This window comes from Sorex fumeus, unplaced genomic scaffold (assembly GCF_029834395.1).
Source record: "Sorex fumeus unplaced genomic scaffold, SorFum_2.1 ptg000047l, whole genome shotgun sequence".
Classification (NCBI taxonomy): Eukaryota; Metazoa; Chordata; class Mammalia; order Eulipotyphla; family Soricidae; genus Sorex; species Sorex fumeus.
Window position 1 is genome coordinate 31812839 of NW_026606104.1, and position 18659 is coordinate 31831497.

Below are 18659 nucleotides of genomic sequence, written 5' to 3' on the forward strand. Positions count from 1 at the left end.
AATAAGTTTCATGCCTTGGCCTGTTCTCCCTGGCGGTCCAGTAGGCACCATCCTCCAGAAGCCACTGGACAGTCAGGTTTGGGCCCACAGTGACAAGACACGCAGGGCCTCACAGGATGGGGGTGGAGCCAGTCCTGTTCTCCCCGCCCCAATGAGACCCCAAGTCATCGCCCATGAATGGCCTCTCTGGCTCCTGATCAAGCTGCTTAATGGCCATGATCCCAGAGACTCAGAAACAAATCTCGAAACTCAGTGGCTTTTGGCAGAAATGCGTCCGGACCATGAAGTAGGTTACTGTCGCAGGGCCACCCCAGTGGGGAAAGGGTGTTGTCCCTCCGCCTACTTCCCCCTGGCTGCACAGTGGCCATCATCCTCCAGAGGTCATTGGACAGTCAGGCTTGGGTCCGCAGTGAAAAAACTTGTTGGGCCTCACAGGATGGGGGTGGAGCTGGGCCTATCCTCCTCACCCCAATGAGACCCCAAGTCATCACTCACGGACAGTCTTTCTGGCTCCTGATCAAGCTGCTTAACAGCCATGATCCCAGAGACTCAGGAGCAAATCTCAGAACCCAGAAGGTTTTGGCAGAAATCCCTCCAGATTTAAGAGATTAAAATTTCAGAATTTCAAAATCGCGTGGCCACTACTGCAGCCACGTGACATCATATGTTATTCATGACCAGCAATAGAAAACAAATTGTCTACTGTTGCCTTTTCAGCAGATCTGAGTGTTGGGGTAAAATCTCAAATAATAATGGTGGGTCTGGTGTCAAAATATTGAATGTGAACAAAGTAGAGAATAATGTGGAAATCATCTGTCCCACAGGTAGGGGGAGGGTGTAGGATGGAGGTATACTGAACTTGTTGGGAGTGGAGAATGGGCACTGGTGAAGGCACGGGTGTTTCATTGTATGACAGAGACTTAGACCCGAAAAGTTTGTAACTGCTCTCACGGTGATTCAATAAATAAAATTATAAAAAATGAAAAAAAATGTTCTAAAGTTACAAAATCAATAGCATGGGAAGTAGTTCTTACCTTCTTCCAACCTGTGGCTTTCCAATTCTCTAACCATGCCACTCACTTTCCTATCTCAGTATCAGTGTAATGCACAATGTTATCCAGGAAATAGAGGAAGAGTAAACTATTCTTGTCAGCTGAAATAGCAAACTGTCCACTTCCCCTCTATTTCCGATGCGATATAATATTCCAGATATAATTGGGGGTCAGGGAATCTAACAGTGAATGTTGACAAATCACTGGCTAACCTGCGTCACACAACATTGTTCATGAACACGTGGACTGTCTGGGGTCCCCAGGACAAGGAATCACCCTAAACTACTTTTGAAGCACCAGAGCCTACATTTTAGTAAATTAATTCAAGCTACTACAAACGATGTTATTTCTAACCTTTTCAATTATTTTAAATGAGAAATGCATGATGAGCAAATAACAAATTGAAATGCCAATTGTGAAAATTTAGGTGTTTTGAAGGTTGATGTACACATTACGCTCACAGAGATAGAGAATTGTCATCTTGTGTTGATCAGTCTTTCTCCTCTTATGCTATTTTGGGCATAAAATTTCCTATCATTCATTTGTTGAGATAACAGTACTATTGAACAGATATTAAGACTTGAACTTTTTCTGTTTTTTTTCCGAATAATAATGAAAGACCCAACATTAATAGAGATTCTCAGTGACTTTTATAAGGTTTACCAACCCAACAAAGAATCAAAACTTCAACCTAATAGTGCTATTTTCCTGGTCAACCAAACCAGCTGTGGAAATAAATTTTAACACCTATTATATTTTTTGGGCTGGAGCGATAGCACAGCGGGTAGGGCGTTCGCCTTACACGCGGCCAACATGGCCGACCCGAGTTCGATTCCTCCGCCCCTCTCGGAGAGCCCGGCAAGCTGCCGAGAGTATTCGATATGCCAGACACAGTAACAACAAAGTCTCCAATGGAGACGTTACTGGGCCCGCTCGAGCAATTATATTTTTACCAGCAAGCTTATTATAATTGATAAATAGATAGTAGTGGTAGAGTAGAAAAATAGCTCCACCCAAAACTAAAGGAAATTTAAAAAACAAAAAACAATATTCATAAAATATATCCAAAGTGATATCTTTTTAAAAAGAATAACATTGGCCTCTGTTTTTTGGTTATGGGGCCACACCCAGCGGTGCTCAAGGCTTACTCCTGACTCTGTGCTCAGGGATCACTCCTGGATGGCTTGGAAACCATGGAGGATTCTGGGACTGAATCCCAGTAAACCATGTGTAAGACAAGTGCTCTACCTGCTGTTCTATTTGCTGTACTTTTGCTCCAGTTCCTAGCATTGCCCTCTGTAGTTAAAAGTGAGAAAAGAACTGAAGGAATAAGCTCAGTGGCTAAGATGTTTGCACTGTGAGTGTGATGTCAAGAGTTCAACCCCGGGTGACTCCACATGTACCAAGATTGGTAGCCCCACTGTTTGAGCCTGTGATCCTTTGTGCCATGAGGGATTTCCAACCACACCATAGACAGGTGTGAAAAACCCACAACTAAAGGGTTATGGCTTGTGTGAACACCACTAAAATATGTCCAAGAACCATGGTCAGGAAAATTGAGCCTGGGGAAAACATCTGCGAGCACCACATGGACCCCCACCCGCCCCCCACACACACACAATGAGTAACCCATCCAGAAAGTGAAAGAGCACCGCATATAAAGAGTATGCCACCCAGTAAGTGCCACGGTCATTTAGATTACCAGCTCCATAACCTGTGCAAGTTTATCCCCCAGAGTGCAATAACACAATAAACAAGCACCATAGCCAGTTGTGTGTGTGGCACAGTTTATCACAGTAATAAGCAACAATGAAGGGAAAGGGGTAGAATAATTGAAAAGAGAAAGAGATACAGAACCCACATATCACCAGTTCTAAGAATAAAAAAGGATATTATGTCAATGTCATAGACATTAAAGTGGAAATAAGTTGTAATAATTCAGTGAAAAATTTGAGAATGCAAACAAAATGGACACATTTTTATAAAAATCACCTAGAAAAATTGACTTGAAGAGAAATAAGGAGCTGAAAGATAGCTCAAGGGTTGAGCCTAGGCTTTGCATGCAGGAGTGCTCCATGCATATGGAATTGAACATTGAAGATATCCACAGTGATTGAAAATATTCAATTAGTAGTAAAGCACTTTATTAAAAATTCAAGACAGGGTTGGAGAACTGGTAGAGCGAATAAGGCCTTACACATGGCTGACCCAGGCACCCCATGTGGTCCCCTGAGCCTGCCCTGAATGATCCCTGAGCACAAACCCGGGGTAACACCTTAGGACCACCAAATATGGCCCCAAAACCAGTCATCATCATCATCATCATCATCATAATCGGGGTCGGCCATGTTGGCTGCTTGTAAGGCGAACGCCCTACCGCTGTGCTATCGCTCCAGCCCCGATCATCTGGCTGGAGCGATAGCACAGCGGGTAGGGCGTGTGCCTTGCACGCAGCCAACATGGCCGACCTGAGTTCGATTCCTCCGCCCCTCTCGGAGAGCCCGGCAAGCTACCGAGAGTATTCGATATGCCAGACACAGTAACAACAAAGTCTCCAATGGAGACGTTACTGGGCCTGCTCGAGCATCATCATAATCATTTACTGAAAAATAAAAGTTTCAGACTCATAGGTGAAGAGTTACCTCGGGGGGCTGTATACAGTGCTTTATATTTGGGAGCCTCGATTCCCAGAAACACAGATTTCCCTCACCCCTAGCGCCCCCAAGAGGAAACTCTGCCCCTGCACAGATAAGAATAGACTGTTAGCTCTACCAGGTATAGCTCCCAAACAAACAAAAATATGTCCAAACTCAAATGGCTCCAGCAGACACTTACTCCAAGTATTCATGTAAGACATTATTCCATCTCCCACACACTCTTCCACAGCAAAGGGGAGATTCAGTTAAGTGCGAGGCTACACATAACCTCCATTCTACAGCCAGTATCACTCATGGACAGACACGCATGCAAACATCATATTAAAAATTAGTAAACCGGAGTCTAGAGGAATAGTAGAGCTGAAAGGGCACTTTCCTTGCCTGCAGCTGACTCAGGTTTGATTCCTGGCACCCAATATGCTTCCCTGAGCCTGCCCTGAGTGATCTTTGAGCACAAAGCCAGGGGTAACTCCTGAGCACTACAGGGCGTTGCCCAAAAAACATTATTTTTAATTTAGCAAACAAAATCTAGCATTATACTATTGGATAAACATATTGAATGAAAATTATCCATATACATATTGGATAAAATATGATGACAAGTCGAGTTCCAGATTGATTTATCCTTAAAAAATAAACAAAATAAACTTAGATACAACATTCAGAAAAGAAAGGAAAAGCATATGGTTCATTCAACAATGCAGAAAGAGACTCAATAACACTGAGCATGTATTTATAAAAAAAGAAGCTTTAAAAACTAAAAACCTGCAGTAAATCATTTAACAGTAGAAGCTCTGGGTTCTCTATTGGAAACAAGACAAAGACACCCACCCTCAACATTACTGTTGAGTATTGTTAAAAGAATCCAAACCAAGAGAATTCAAGAAGATGGAAAAAATATAGTGAATCAGAAAAAAATATATATAAGAAAGAGAAGTATTGGAATTGATGGTATTGGATTGAGGATATGATGTTGAATTTACAATAAAATTTTAGTGGTATAATTACATCACTAGTAATATTCTGTAAAAAAATGCAAAATAAAAAGAGACTTCTGGCTGTCTATCATCACTGCTTTCTTCAAGAAGAATTTTAACAATATAAATTTGGAGATTAGTATTTTTCTTAGGTTGCCTTTGTCTTTAAAATCTTTATCATCCCCAATGCACGATTTATCAGATCCAAGAATAGTAACAGTAAGTGTATGTGTTGGAGGTGATAATAAAATCAGAAAGTTCTAGTATTGGAAGAATCTTTAAATAACATGGTTTTAAGAAGGAATCTCCCTGGTGTTTGTAAGGTGGCGACCTGGACAGGATCAGGGAGACAACTTCTTCCTCATTGATACGCCAGACAGTGGAAATGATATAAGGGCATCATGTCAAAGAAAGAAGAACGACCTACTTAGGGTGACTAATAGTGACTGATTCCATGTAATTGCATGCTTGCTAAATGATATCCTAGCACCAGCTAGTGGCAAGAATTAATGAAGGCTTGATTTGCCAGGAAAAATAGAACATTTGTCAGAAGGGTATCTTACATCTCAATTTCTCAACCACTTTTTAGGAACCTTCCACAGTACATAATTTTGGCCCTCTTGACTGAGTAACGCAGACATCATTATTTAAAATGCTGAAGGGTGCAAAAATAAATGTTAAGTAACTTGCAGAATCTTAAGAAGATTGAGGACAGGGATGAGGACAGACGAGAATGGGGAAAAAAAGTTGCATTTTAGAAATCTACTCTTTAATATATGCAGATTTCGCAGAGCTTGTGAGTGGGGAGTAGTTTCTGAGTATTTCACCCTAATTCAACCTGCAAGATACTCAGACTCTCCTTGCAAGCCATTATTAACCATCAGACCCCAGCCCATTTATCACATCCAACATTCAGAGAGGGAAAATCTGGAATTTAAAGCAGACTCACCAATCACTCTCTGAGCCAGGGTTGACAATGTCGGGCAGGGTCTACAGAGACAAACAGCGCTAAGGGGCCAGCGGTTAGATCAATGGGCTGGAGGCCTGCTCTGCACAGGGAGCCTGCTATATCCTGGCACTATGGCAGGCAACCTCTGGGAGAAGTCCCTGAGCATCGCTGAGTGTGGCCCCAAAACAAAAATAAGAAATTGAGGGGAAACAGGAAAATTCACTCGGGTTATTCATAAAAATGTTCCTTGTGAGTCAAGGAATAAGAATTATTTGAGGGGCTGGAGCAGTAGCACAATGGGTAGGGCGTTTGACTTGCACGCGGCCGACCCGAGTTCGATTCCCAGCATCCCATATGGTCCCCTGAGCACTGCTTGGGGTAATTTCTGAGTGCAGGGCCAGGAGTAACCCCTGTGCATCACCAGATGTGACCCAAAAAGAAAAAAAAAAGAATTATTTGAGTGCTAATGCTTCAATAGCTATACAAGAGTCGGAACAATACAGAGATTAGCAAGGCACTTGAACAAGGATGGCCTGAGCATTCACGAAGCAGTTCAGTATCTGTATTTTTTATAAAAAAAAAAAAATTTTTTTTAATGGGAGGGAACTTGGGAACACTGGTGCTGGAAATGTACACTGGTGGAGGGATGGGTGTTGGAACACTGTATGACTAAATCCAATCATGAACGGCTTTGTATGTATAAATAAATAAATAAATAAATAAATAGAAAGAAAAAAATGTTTTCCTTTTTGGTTCACACCCGGTGATGCACAGGGGTTACTTCTGGCTCATGCACTCAGGAATTACTCCTGGCAGTGCTCGGGAGACCATATGGGATTCTGGGAATAGAACCCAGGTAAGCCGCGAGCAAGGCAAACTCCCTACCTGCTGTGCTTTTGCTCCAGCCCCCCAAAAGAAAAAAAATTAAATATGCCCTATTGTCGCATCACAGCATACAATAGTATTAACATTAATGTTTGATGCAGACCCAGTCACAGCATCATACACATCACCAGGATTTGTTTTGCTTTTTTAATGTCCTTTTAAGGTGGGGTCATTGACATTCCAATAAACATGCGTGTAGATTATTTTCAGGTGGCAGCCATGCAAAGGTTGTCTGTATTCCAGGGGAGTCTGGGGTTCTTGTAAGTTTCCTGGGAAGCCTGTTTTGTCAGGACTGTTGAAGTTTCTGTTTAGTAAAGAGTGTCCTGTGGCTAGAGCGGTAGTACAGTGGGTAGGGCATTTGCCTTGCATGAGGCCTACCCAGATTTAATCCCTGGCATCTTGTATGGTCCCCCCAAGCACTGCCAGGAGTAATTCCTGAATGCATGAGCATCGCTGGGTGTGACCCCCCCAAAAAAAGGTATTGAAGATAAAATGCATTTGAAAAGACCATAATCAAAGAATAAAAGTCTTATCATACAGCCTTTGTCCTATTATAGTCCTAGGATCTGATATGTGTGTATGAATATAGATAATGAGAAAGAAGATAGTAAACCCATGGTGTAATTCCTTTATATTTATAAATGATAGATGTGTGTGCTTCTGGAATATATTTATACATTCAAGCAATGCAGTGGAGTTCCTATGGTTGTGTTTTTGGCTTCTGTTTTTTTTGGGAGGGAGAGGGTTGTTTGTTTTGTTTTGTTTTGGGGATCACACACCTGGCAATTCATAGGAGTTACTCCTGGCTTTGCACTCAGGAATTACTTCTGCCGGTGCTCAGGGGACCATATCGGATGGTGGGAATTGAACCCGGGGCGGCCACATACAAGACAAACACCCAACCCACTGTACCACTGTACTATCACTCCAACCCCCTGTTTTTGGCTTCTGAAAGTAGCTGTTGGTCAAGCGTTATTCAATACTCCCTCAATGATATCCTTTCATGTCTTTGATTCTTGGAATCTGCAGACCTAAAAGTTGTGCTTCTCACAGAGTTCTCTTATGACGGTAGGCACTGCCAATACACACAGTTGAGAGAGAAAGGTCACAGGCTCTCCGAGTTCAAGAACCAGAGTTTCAGGGCCTCTGTCTGAGACAGAAGTTGTCAGGCTAATTACTAAACACAGTCAGACCCACACCTCCCCAGCTTTCCACTCAGAGGACCTCAGCCCGCTGCTGCTTTCAACCTTCCTCCACTCCAAACTCCCCAGACACTGACCCCTGAGCCTGCAGCCTGTTAGACTACAGTTCTGAGCACAACTACCATGTCCCTTCATTCATTGGTCTCACTTGTCACGTGCTTGTTTGAAGCTGCCATTGAGCAGATGCTGATGTTCGAGAGATGTGGTACCCAGACCTTGTTCTTATAAATTAGGTCCAGTATCAATCAACTGACAAATGATACTAAACTTGCAGAGCTTGGTGAGGTGGAGGGAGAGAGGCAGTTCTTAAACTGGAAAAATTAGGTGTAGAATAGCACCAAATATTTACAGGGACCATCTTGCTTAATTTGCTCACAACAAGGATGTGGATACCATGACTATATTCATCTTATGTTAAAGGAAAAAAGAAAAACAAAGGATGTTTCAGTGACACCAAGACCAGAGGCAGCTGCCATTGCTAACATATCTCCAATGGGCCCCATTGGAAAATAAACAGTAAAAAAAAATTCTCAAACCCAAATAGGTTTATTTAGTCTTCCATGTTTCTTCATATCAGCATGGACTTGTGGTTAGTTATGCTGTACTTTGGTTTACAATCCAATACCATCTTGTTTATTTTGTTGTTCAATTTTTCTAGCTTAGTCATTGGGAAATCTAATAGCTGGTTCATCAGCCCTTGATATATCCCCAACGCCATGCTTTTATTGGGGGTGGGGAACTTCCCCAGTATTGCTCAGATGACCCGGGGGGCCCTTTGGTGATTATCTACAAACCTGACTGGTGGTCCCATGCTAGGATGGGATGCCTCCTGGGTTCCACAGTGCTGTGGATTCTACAGGCCATCCCAGCAGAGCTTGGAGCTAGAGGGGTCACTCCAGGGATACATGCAACAATGTTTGGGGGACTGCTTGGTTTCTGGGATTAGACCTTTGTTCGACCTCTGTATTCAAGGCAAGTGCTTGTATAAGGTACAAGTACTTGTATACAGGACAATACTGTACTAGTACTATGTCTCCCAATGTGTTTTGAAAGTTTATTTGAGAACTTTATTTCCTTTCCAGTACAGCTTATAATTATCTTGTTGGTCTTGTTTAAAAATTAAGTTAATATCATTAATTTTATCAAGTGAACTCTAAGTCATCATTTGTTATTTAGCAGATTTGGATCTACTCATCAAATTTTCATAGTGCTTTATTTCCATACTCCTATCTTCTTTTGGAAGGAGTTGGTACTCTCTGAACTTAACCACTGACCTTTCCTCCTGGACTTGAACCCTTGACCTGCTCCCAGAGGTGCACAGGTGTGAAGCAAAGTGAATTATTAAGAATACATGAAATGAATTCAATTTTGTACCATTTCCCCAATCATTCGATGAAATCATCCATCTCCTAATGTCACACTCACTCTACCACATTCTGCTTTTGGTCACTCTTTCTGGAAAAGTATGAACACTGCTTCATTGTATCAACTTGCTAATAGAAATCTTAACCTCAAGGCAAGGATGTGAAGCCTGCTACCATTATGGAGTTGTGGGATTGTTCTTCCTCCTGTTGGAGAAAGAGAAAATTAAAAGAAGCTATCATCCTCCATGTCTTCTTAGGCTGAACACTGTTGAAGTGACACTGGTAGGGAGTGTCCTATTTAGCAACTGCTATTTCCTACCCCTGAAATACCAATCACCTTCAGCAAGCCTGACAAATAAAATGTCTGAATTTCATTGTCTCCTGTACCTCCCTGTTCCCCCATAGAAAGGAACAAAGTCACTCAAGGTGAAAGTCACTACTCCAGATTAGTAACCAAATGAGAGAATTCTGTTTACAACACTGCTATTACGAAAAGAGATGCTGAGATCTTGTGATAAACAGCTGTCCCTTTAACCTAGTAATCTGATCAGCTTTGATCCACTGGGCAGGACTGAACTAAGCAAGCCTTTGCAAAGACAACCTCCAAGAACCAACAAGAGTGCATTTGGGTAATTTGACAAGTGATTAAAAGGTTGGAAAGTTGTTCTGCCCCATTCATTAGAACACCTGCACCTCAGTGGTAAGAGTTAACTGTGTGGTCCTGGCAGATTCCCAGCCCAGGGTCTGCGTGCTACGTTCCTTTACTTTCCTTCCAATTTCCGTTGTACCTGGTATCTTTCTTTGCCTCTCCTCTACCCCACATAACTTATTCATGATTATTCTCTTACCTTTTGGCAATGATTCTGGGGGATATTAATTTGCAATTTGTTTATAATGTTGAAGTTGGGAGGGTAAAAAGGACAAGCCAAGTTTCCCAATTCAGCTCTGTAGTGTGTAAAGGCGGGTAAGGGGGAGACCGCCCTTAAGACATCTTGCCAAAGAAGGGAAAAAAACCCAATAGCTCAATAACTTATAAATCTGCCCAGGGCTTTCCAGGATGAAGACTAATCCAAGTGGAGCTGAGATGGAGCATGTCATTGTCACTGTTTGGGCACAATCATAGAACCTTGTGTTCCTACGTCTGTAGACACCAAGCTTGTCCCACCCCCCATGTCTTCCTCTGAGCCTGCTTCCACTCACAATTTCAGGAATCACAAATTTCCCCATCTTTTCTCCACTCTTGTTCCAAGGAAAGTCCAGCCCCGTAGTTCAGTCACTGTAAGAGACCTGGACTCTGATGGACAGAGGGGAAATCTACTTGATACAACAGTGACATCCTGTGACCTCATGCCTACCTTAGCCAGGACCCAGCATCTAGATCATAAAGTAATTTTCATCTTTGATAAAAGTAGACACATTTGGTGTTGTAAATCAATGGTTCCTCAGTAAAAAGTATTTAAAAATACACCATTGCTCTATGTGAACAAGTGACCTTTGCCCTGGTTTAGGAAAGCTTAAGGTCTATTAAGGTCTAATAGGACTAATCTATTTATGCGTTTTAAGTTGCTGGGGATGAATTGGACATATCACAAAGTTCTGAAATAAAAGAATATTTTTCTGCAATTGACAAAGGAGGAAAAAGATGGGGATAAACAGAAAGTCATTGCAACTTTCATATTAGCCACCAGAGGGCGCATTCTTACAGTTTTTTTTTCAGTGCTACCTGGAAGAACAAGGTCCTAGTTATGAGATCAAGTTAAAGTAATTCAGTAGTTAATGCCCGACATTAGGAATAGAAATTTAATAGATTAGAAATTAAATAGAATATAAATTAAAACAACTAAAAACCTTATGCTAATGCTATTTCTGCTCCATCAATACACACACACATAACCTTGACCCTGAATTCTGAGTACCACCATGTTCAGCAGTCATTTTTATCTTATCCTCACTATCACCTTGTAAGAAAGAAACTTACCAGTTAAATAGCCTGGCTGTTAAATGTCAGTTAAATAGCCTCGCTGCACAAATTGGGCCCAACTTCAAAAGACAAGCATCTTTCTTTTGTCCTGCACCACCATAATATTTTAAAGAAAGGAAAAGTTTAGATTGGAGAGATAGTTCGAGGAGGGTGTGTGTGGGGGCGGGGGTAAGGCACTTGCCTTGCTTGCTACCTACCCTAGTTCTATTCATGGCGCTGTATATGGTCCTGGGACCGTCACAAAAAAAAAAAAAATACCGCGAGTTACACAAAGGGTGGGGAAAGGAAGCAGGGATCAGAAGGACAATGGAGTGCTATCTGAAGACCTTAGCCCAGGTCCTTACTGGGAAAAAGTGCAGCATACTACCTCACAGTGTGGACGCCAGCAGGAGACTTTGGGATACAAGGGAGATGGGAGGCGGCAGTCCAGGTCTGTGTTACTCTCTCATTTCCAAGTGGGTCAAGAGCGGAAACCGTGGGTGCTGCACCGCACTGGGGAATTCAAAGCATGGAGCAAAGGTGACCTGAGATGCAGAGGTCAGGTCGTGAGAACGACAACCACAGGGGAGTTCAGGAAAACCCCAGGGAGAAGGGCAGATGGGACTGCTCACGCCCCAGGTACCCAACCACCCTGTGACTGCTACCTGCTGCGGGACTGGCAAAGCCAACCCAAAGTAAACTCAGAACTGAAACACGGAGAATACACAGAGGGAAATAAAGCATCTGGTGATGGCAATTAAAGCAAAGAAAAAGAAAGCACATAACAATTATGGACTAATGAGTTGTTAAATGTCTTAACCCTGGAGTGGCTGCAGAAGAACAATGTTCTAGAAAAGACCAGGGTGCTGTGGGGTGGTAGCGGATGGGGTGTATCTTTTGAACAAAAATCTTGGAATCCACTTTGTTATAAATGTCTTTTCTGCTGAGCCAGAGTAATAGTCAAGAAGGTTGGGCACTTGCCTTGCCTTGCACTTGCCTGGCTGACCCAGGTTCAATCCCCAGCATCCCATATGGTCCCCGAGTACTGCCAGGAGTAACTCCTGAGTGAAGCCTTGAGCATTGTTGGGTGTGGCCCCAAACCTTGATGCTTCTCACACCTTACAGATAGTATTCAGGTGTCCTGGGGTCAATTTCTTTCTTTCTTTCTTTCTTTCTTTCTTTCTTTCTTTCTTTCTTTCTTTCTTTCAATGAAAATCCCTTAGCCATAGGTTTGGGAATGATTTCCGCCCCCCCTTCCCATCTCTATCATTTTGACAATCACAGCTTGAGAGACCCGCTGAGCTGTCAGGAAAGAGCTGATCTTTGCACAACTCTAAGCAAAACAATTATGGTTTTTAAAACCATAAATTAGATTACTATATCGGTCCCCTCTCTCTTGGACAGCACCAACGGACTAAGCTAACATTTCTGCATTGCAAATAATCCTTTCTCCCATGGATATATTTTTATCCAGGCAATATCCCTATAATTCAAGTCTTGAGCTGTAAAACCCACGTGATTTCAAGATGAACACTTTCAAGTTGTGAAACGTGTTGTAGCCTAAAAAAAGAAAAGCCTAGCTTTCCAGGAGAATCATCTCCAGTAAGCAAAGAGAATTCCTTGACTGACAGCTCTTTTCAAGTGTAAATGAGAGTGACAGCATGAAGAGATTTAAAATTCTCATTAAGTTGGATGGTACTTTTGCTCTTCCCGTGTAAATATTGATATGTAATCTGGTTTTACCCTGTCAAGAACCACTCATGCGTACAAATATGCTCAGAATTTAATACATGTGTTCTTTGTTCCTTCCCATAGTCCTATATCCTTTTCTTTTTAAGACTGTTTTTGAGGCGCAGAAAGTGTGACTTGGAGTCAGTATCAGGAAGGCAAGCCTAAGGCGCACCCCAGAAAATGCCCATAAACCAGAGAAAGAGACGATATGTCTGCATAAGGAAAAGTCTTCTCATTTCTCTTTCCAGTTAAATGTGTTTCACTGGCCTTGTGAAAGCCCAAACCCATTCTTCCAACCCAGGCTGGAATGCTCTGAATGCACTTTGGAAGGGAGGAGGGGCACTTTAAGGGCAAAACCCCTGCCAGGGTTTCTCAAACTAGCAGCATCTGCTCAATATTTAATGGACTTTTGGCAACTCTCCAGATTGAGCTCAATATACTCTAAAATTCATTATAGTTATGTGATATGTAAAGAAAATAAATCACAATTTAAAAGTAAGTACAAGAGTTTTTGGATCAGTGAACAGGTTAAGGCTGTTTCATTTTCTTTTCAGGTTTCCATAGTTTATTGGTGATGGAAAAGTTAAATCCAAAGTATGGTTCCAAATCCAGTTGATGCTGTATTTTTAAATTTCATATTCATGCATTTCCTCTTGCAAATGATAAGCTCCAAATTGCTAAATTAAAAAAAATAATAATTTACAAGATTGGAAATCACGAAGTTCAGGTATACTTGAACTGGAGTCATGGAGGACTTGAGGTGCCTAAATGATGTCGTCATTATGCTGTATCTTTTTATCTCCTTCCTCCTTTTGTTGTCCCGGAGTTGTTTTCATTCTAGGCCTTTTGTCCAAGTGGTCCAAAGATGACCAAAAACATTTCTAAACCCATATTGCTCCTCAGCTAGCTTTCAAGTGGACAGAAACTATTAACAAATGCCACACAAAAATCTCCCACAGGTCCGACGGAGCTTCCTAGACTAGTACATCCCAAAGTGGGTGATACCATTCCCACCCCTAGTGGGGAGGGACATACTAGAATGTTTGAGGAGGATGAGTATGCACAGGATGCATGGGGCCGTGCTTTTGGTGTGCTCACTCAAAGATGGTAGACTTCAAGGAGAATGTCATGGATTTTTTTTTTCTGAAAGGAAACTAAATAAGTTGGTGGACCTCTGAAACCATCACAGTGCCCAAGAAATGCTGAACTCACTGAACTGGCTTGGATTTGTACCCATTCTTTCAACTTCAGATGGCATCCTTGTGGGTCATGGGCCCTGAAAGGAGAGAGAATCATCTCCTGAAGAAAATTTAGGATGGGGTGCCAGAGAGATAGTACAGTCAGTAGGGTACTTACATGGCTGACCTGGGTTTGATCCTTGTCCTATATGGTCCCCCGAGCACTGCCAGGAATGACCCCTGAACACAGAGACAAGAGTAAGTCCTGAGCACTGTCAGATGTGACCCTCCTAACACACACACACACACACACACACACGCACACACAAGTTTAGGATGTTATTATCAAAGGAAGAGGGTCATGATGTCTAGCAGGGAAAATCACTTGTGGCCATTTCTTACATCTAATTAGAAATTCTTCATTAACAGTTTCTGTCTTTGAACATGGCAGCAGGCATTTGGTGACTATCATAAAGCTATGAATATGCACCTCAAACAAGTACCAAAATTTTGAGTACATCTCCCAGGGGAGTCATTTTCCAGTGCTTTCATCCCTGGCTATTCCAACTAGCCTATCACACTCATTATGGAAGATTCTGTTTCCACTTGGAAAGGGATCACATCTGAATTTCTCTTTTCCTTGTATATTGCTGGCAGAGAAAGTACTTCTTCTTGTTGGGTTAAAGCTTTGGGTGTGTTGTCGAGTTTACTCCAAACAATGCATTGGGGAGTTATTTCTTGATTACTCTAGAAAATTATTGGTTTTCAGAGGGGGCTGGGAAGCATACTCAGTGATTGTACCACATGTATTACTGTTTAGCATCCATAAAAATTCAGGTCCCTTACAATCTCCATGTTAGAAATCAGGGAATCTGGGTTGAGCACCTGTTCAACCACTGAGCCATGTGTGAGACCTCGGGTTTGAGCCTCAGCAGTAATCCAAATAGCTCATGTAGTTCTGGCAGCACCACAATTAAGTTTGTGATCCTGTGACCCTGTCACACTAACAACAACAAAGAGAGGGAAACATTAAAACAAAAAAGTTTCATGGGGCCAAAGTGATGGTACATTTGTCTTGCATGGGTCCAACCTAGGTTCGATCCCTGGCATCCTATATTGTTTCCCCAAGCTCACCCGGAGTGATTTCTGAGCACAGAACCAGGAGTAACCTCTGATCATTGCCCAGTGTGGCCAAAAAAATAAGTAAAAATTTTCTCAAACAAGAGGTTTTAGCCAATGGATAAGCTATGCTAGCACTGGTCATAAAATAAAGGGTCTTTATCAGGTTATCAATATTCTGAAGAAATGCTTTCATAACCATTGTTATAGGAATTTCTTGATTTCCTTCTTTTATTTCCACTATAGTTTAAGACGTTCCTTAATATTCTTTAGTTTTCCAAGCATATGGATTTTTATGGCCATCCTTTGCTATTAAATTCAGATTTTATTGGATCATAACTGAAGAACATGATTGATATGGTATCATCTTGTTCTTTTGAAAATTATTAAGGTTTCTTTTATGGTCTGGTTTATATATACTTTTTATATATATTTTTTCCATATGCACTCAAAAATGTGCAGAAAATGTGCAGAATAAGATGGTATGTCCTGGGTTTTGGTGTACACTTCTTTCTCACTTTACACATTACACGTAGCAAAGATCTGAAAAATACAATGAATAAATTCAAGCTATATAAATATGTATGTATATAAACATGTGTGCATATGTCAAGGCCCATGATATGTCTAAATATGCATATCAATATGCCCTACCAATTTCTCTGAGGGTTGTTTTTAAATCTCTAACTCAGCTTCTTGATTTGCCTGGTTTTTTTTGTCATCACCTATTGCTTGATAAATGCCACAGTCATAGAGTTAACATTATAAATCCTTATAACTTTAAACTCTTAGGAAGAAACAGCATGCAGAGGGGGAAGTTCTTCTGGGCTCAGAACTGCCAGAGCAGGAAGATTAGAAACAGAGAATAGAATTCAGCTGGTCACAGGGGGAGTCACCTTGTCTATACCTTTAAAAAATAATAATAAAAGTTGGGCTGGAGTGAGAGTACAGAGGATAGAGCATTTGTCTTGCAGGAGGCTGACCTGGGTTCAATCCTCCCCATCACATATGGTCCCCTGAGCACCTTGAGGATTGATTCCTGAGCAAAGAGCTAGAAGTAACTCCTGAAAATATCCAGGTGCACCCCTCCCCCCCAAAAAAAAACCTATGTAGGTCCTAAGGAGAAGGACGGATAGAGATTTCTCTCACATGAGGGAATACAAAGAAATATAATATGGGAAATAACAAAGGGTCAAAGACAACAGAACCGGGAACTAGGCTTACCAAGGACAGGAGTGGGGAACAGGGGGACTCGAAGACAGAAATGGAGGGAAGTGGACACTCTGAATGATGTGATGCTGGAATGCTGTTTGCAAGAAACTCTTTTACTAGCTCTATTATATATCATGGGCTGGAGTGATAGCACAGCGGGTAGGGTGTTTGCCTTGCATGCAGCCAACATGGCCCACCCGAGTTCGATTCCTCTGCCCCTCTCAGAGAGCCTGGCAAGCCACCAAGAGTATCTCGCCCGCATGGCAAAGCCTGCCAAGCTACCTTTGACGTATTTGATATGCCAAACACAGTAAGAAGTCTCACAATGTTACTGGGCCCACTTGAGCAAATTGATGAACAACGGGAGGACAGTGACAGTGACTGTGATTATATATCATGGTGCTTCAAATAAAAAATAAGATTATAGTTAAAGTAACATGGTTACTGTTGGATTATAGTTCCAAGCATTTTAGGTTTAACATTGGGTTGTCCTTTCTCCTCCCACAGGGAGCTTAGGTTAATTGCATTACATCCACTCTAGTGCTCCTGGGACACACCCAATTCCACTGGGGCACTCCCAACCTCCATGTTTATCTTTAACTTCTCCTTTGTGTTCTTCTTCCCTGTCTGTTAATCACAAATATCTCCAAATCAGACATGGTAAACTTGTAAAGTCAAACCTTCTGATGGCTCTGGATTTTTTATATGTAAGTAAAATATTGCTTTGGATACTGGTCCTGAACACACCAGGGGACCCAAGTCACCTTGGTATGATGATAAGAACAGTTACAATAGAGTCAGTGTTTATACTTTTGTTTGATATACAAAGTTACGACACCAACACCATCACCAAAGAGCCAAAGTCCCTCCACCACTGTCCTTGTCACCCTAGTTCACCTTTTCCTTCTGTCCCCCAAAACTTCTCCCCTCACTGCTTGGTGACTTCAGTTCTGGTAAACACCTGTTTTTTTATCTGTCTGTTTTGGGGGGGCCACACCCAACTATGCTGAGGACTTACTCCTGGCTCTGTACTCAGAAATCACTCCTGATTGGGCTCAGAGATCAGATGGGGTGTCAGAACTGACATGGGTCAGCCATATGCAAGGCAAGCACACCACCTGCTGTACTATTGCTCTGACCCCCACACCCATTTCTCCTTTTTTTTTTTTGCTTTTTGGGTCACACCTAGCAATGCACAGGGGTTACTCCTGGCTCGTGCACTCAGGAATTACTCCTGGTGGTGCTCAGAGGACACATGGGATGCTGGGAATTGAACCTGGGTCGGCTGCGTGCAAGGCAAATGCCCTACCCGCTGTACTATTCGTCCAGCTCCTCCCCTCCCTTTTTTTTTTTTATCAATTCCTCAGTCCAGCAGGGATCTGTGGTACTCTCAGACACCAGACCCCAGGCATTTCTGAGATGAAACTCAATCCAAGGCAGTCTGGGAAAGAATTCCAATCTTGCCTCCAACCTGCTTTCTACCACTTCTGGCAGTTTCTACCAATCTAGAATCACCAACATCCTCACTTAACACCTTGGGAGAGCCTGCAGCAGAAGTCTCTCACTTTTTTTGTTGTTATTCATTGTTTTTCTTAGTTTATGGAAGCCACGGTGTATTTCTTAAAGAGCTTCTCCAAGAATAACTTTGAAGGGAAAAGAAACAGCAGCCTATATTGGGTTACCATTTGACAGACACCAGAAGTTACTTTAGGTCAAAAGAATGTATTCTGCAATGCTTTCACCTTCTGCTTCCTTCTGGTGTAATCACTACTCAACTCATTGCACTGTATATTCAGTTCTTTCATTCAATGGCAAGTGAAATGTGTCTGACTGCCCTTACAAATGAAAAATAATAATGCTAGGCTTACCAATTCAATTCAATTTTAAGTGTTTGTGATGGGGTATTAAAGTCTATCTATAAAGTTGTAAAATCATCATCTCTCTGATATTTTCATAAAGTTTTCATGAATACCTGTTCCTCACAAAAATTAATGTTGATTTGTATTCACACTCTCCTCATCCTCTTTCTCACAGCTCTGGATAGCATGAATCTAATCATTTCCACCTCCAGGATGGACTGTCCACCAAGGAAAGGTACCCAAATAAAATCTAGCTTCTATGAAAGAAAAAAAGGGAATATATCCTTAGTCAGCCAATAACAATCTATTTTTATCAACTTTACACTTCCTTCTGTGGATCTTTCCTTAAAAAAAGCCAATGATATAATCCATCAACAAAAGAAAAGCCAATGTTATAATCCATCAACAAAAGAAAAGATAAAAATCATATGATCATATCAATAGATGCAGAGAAAGCATTTGACAAGATCCAGCACCCATTCATGATGAAAACCCTAGCCAAAATGGGGATAGA

The 18659-nt window shown here is 41.8% G+C and overlaps 1 non-coding gene across 1 annotated transcript; it reads left to right on the forward strand.

The window, feature by feature from the left end:
* The first annotated feature begins 6098 nt into the window (after positions 1-6098).
* On the forward strand, positions 6099-6205 carry LOC130032199 (U6 spliceosomal RNA). Its single transcript, XR_008793754.1, has one exon. It is a non-coding gene; the product is annotated as a U6 spliceosomal RNA (small nuclear RNA).
* The last annotated feature ends 12454 nt before the right edge of the window (positions 6206-18659 follow it).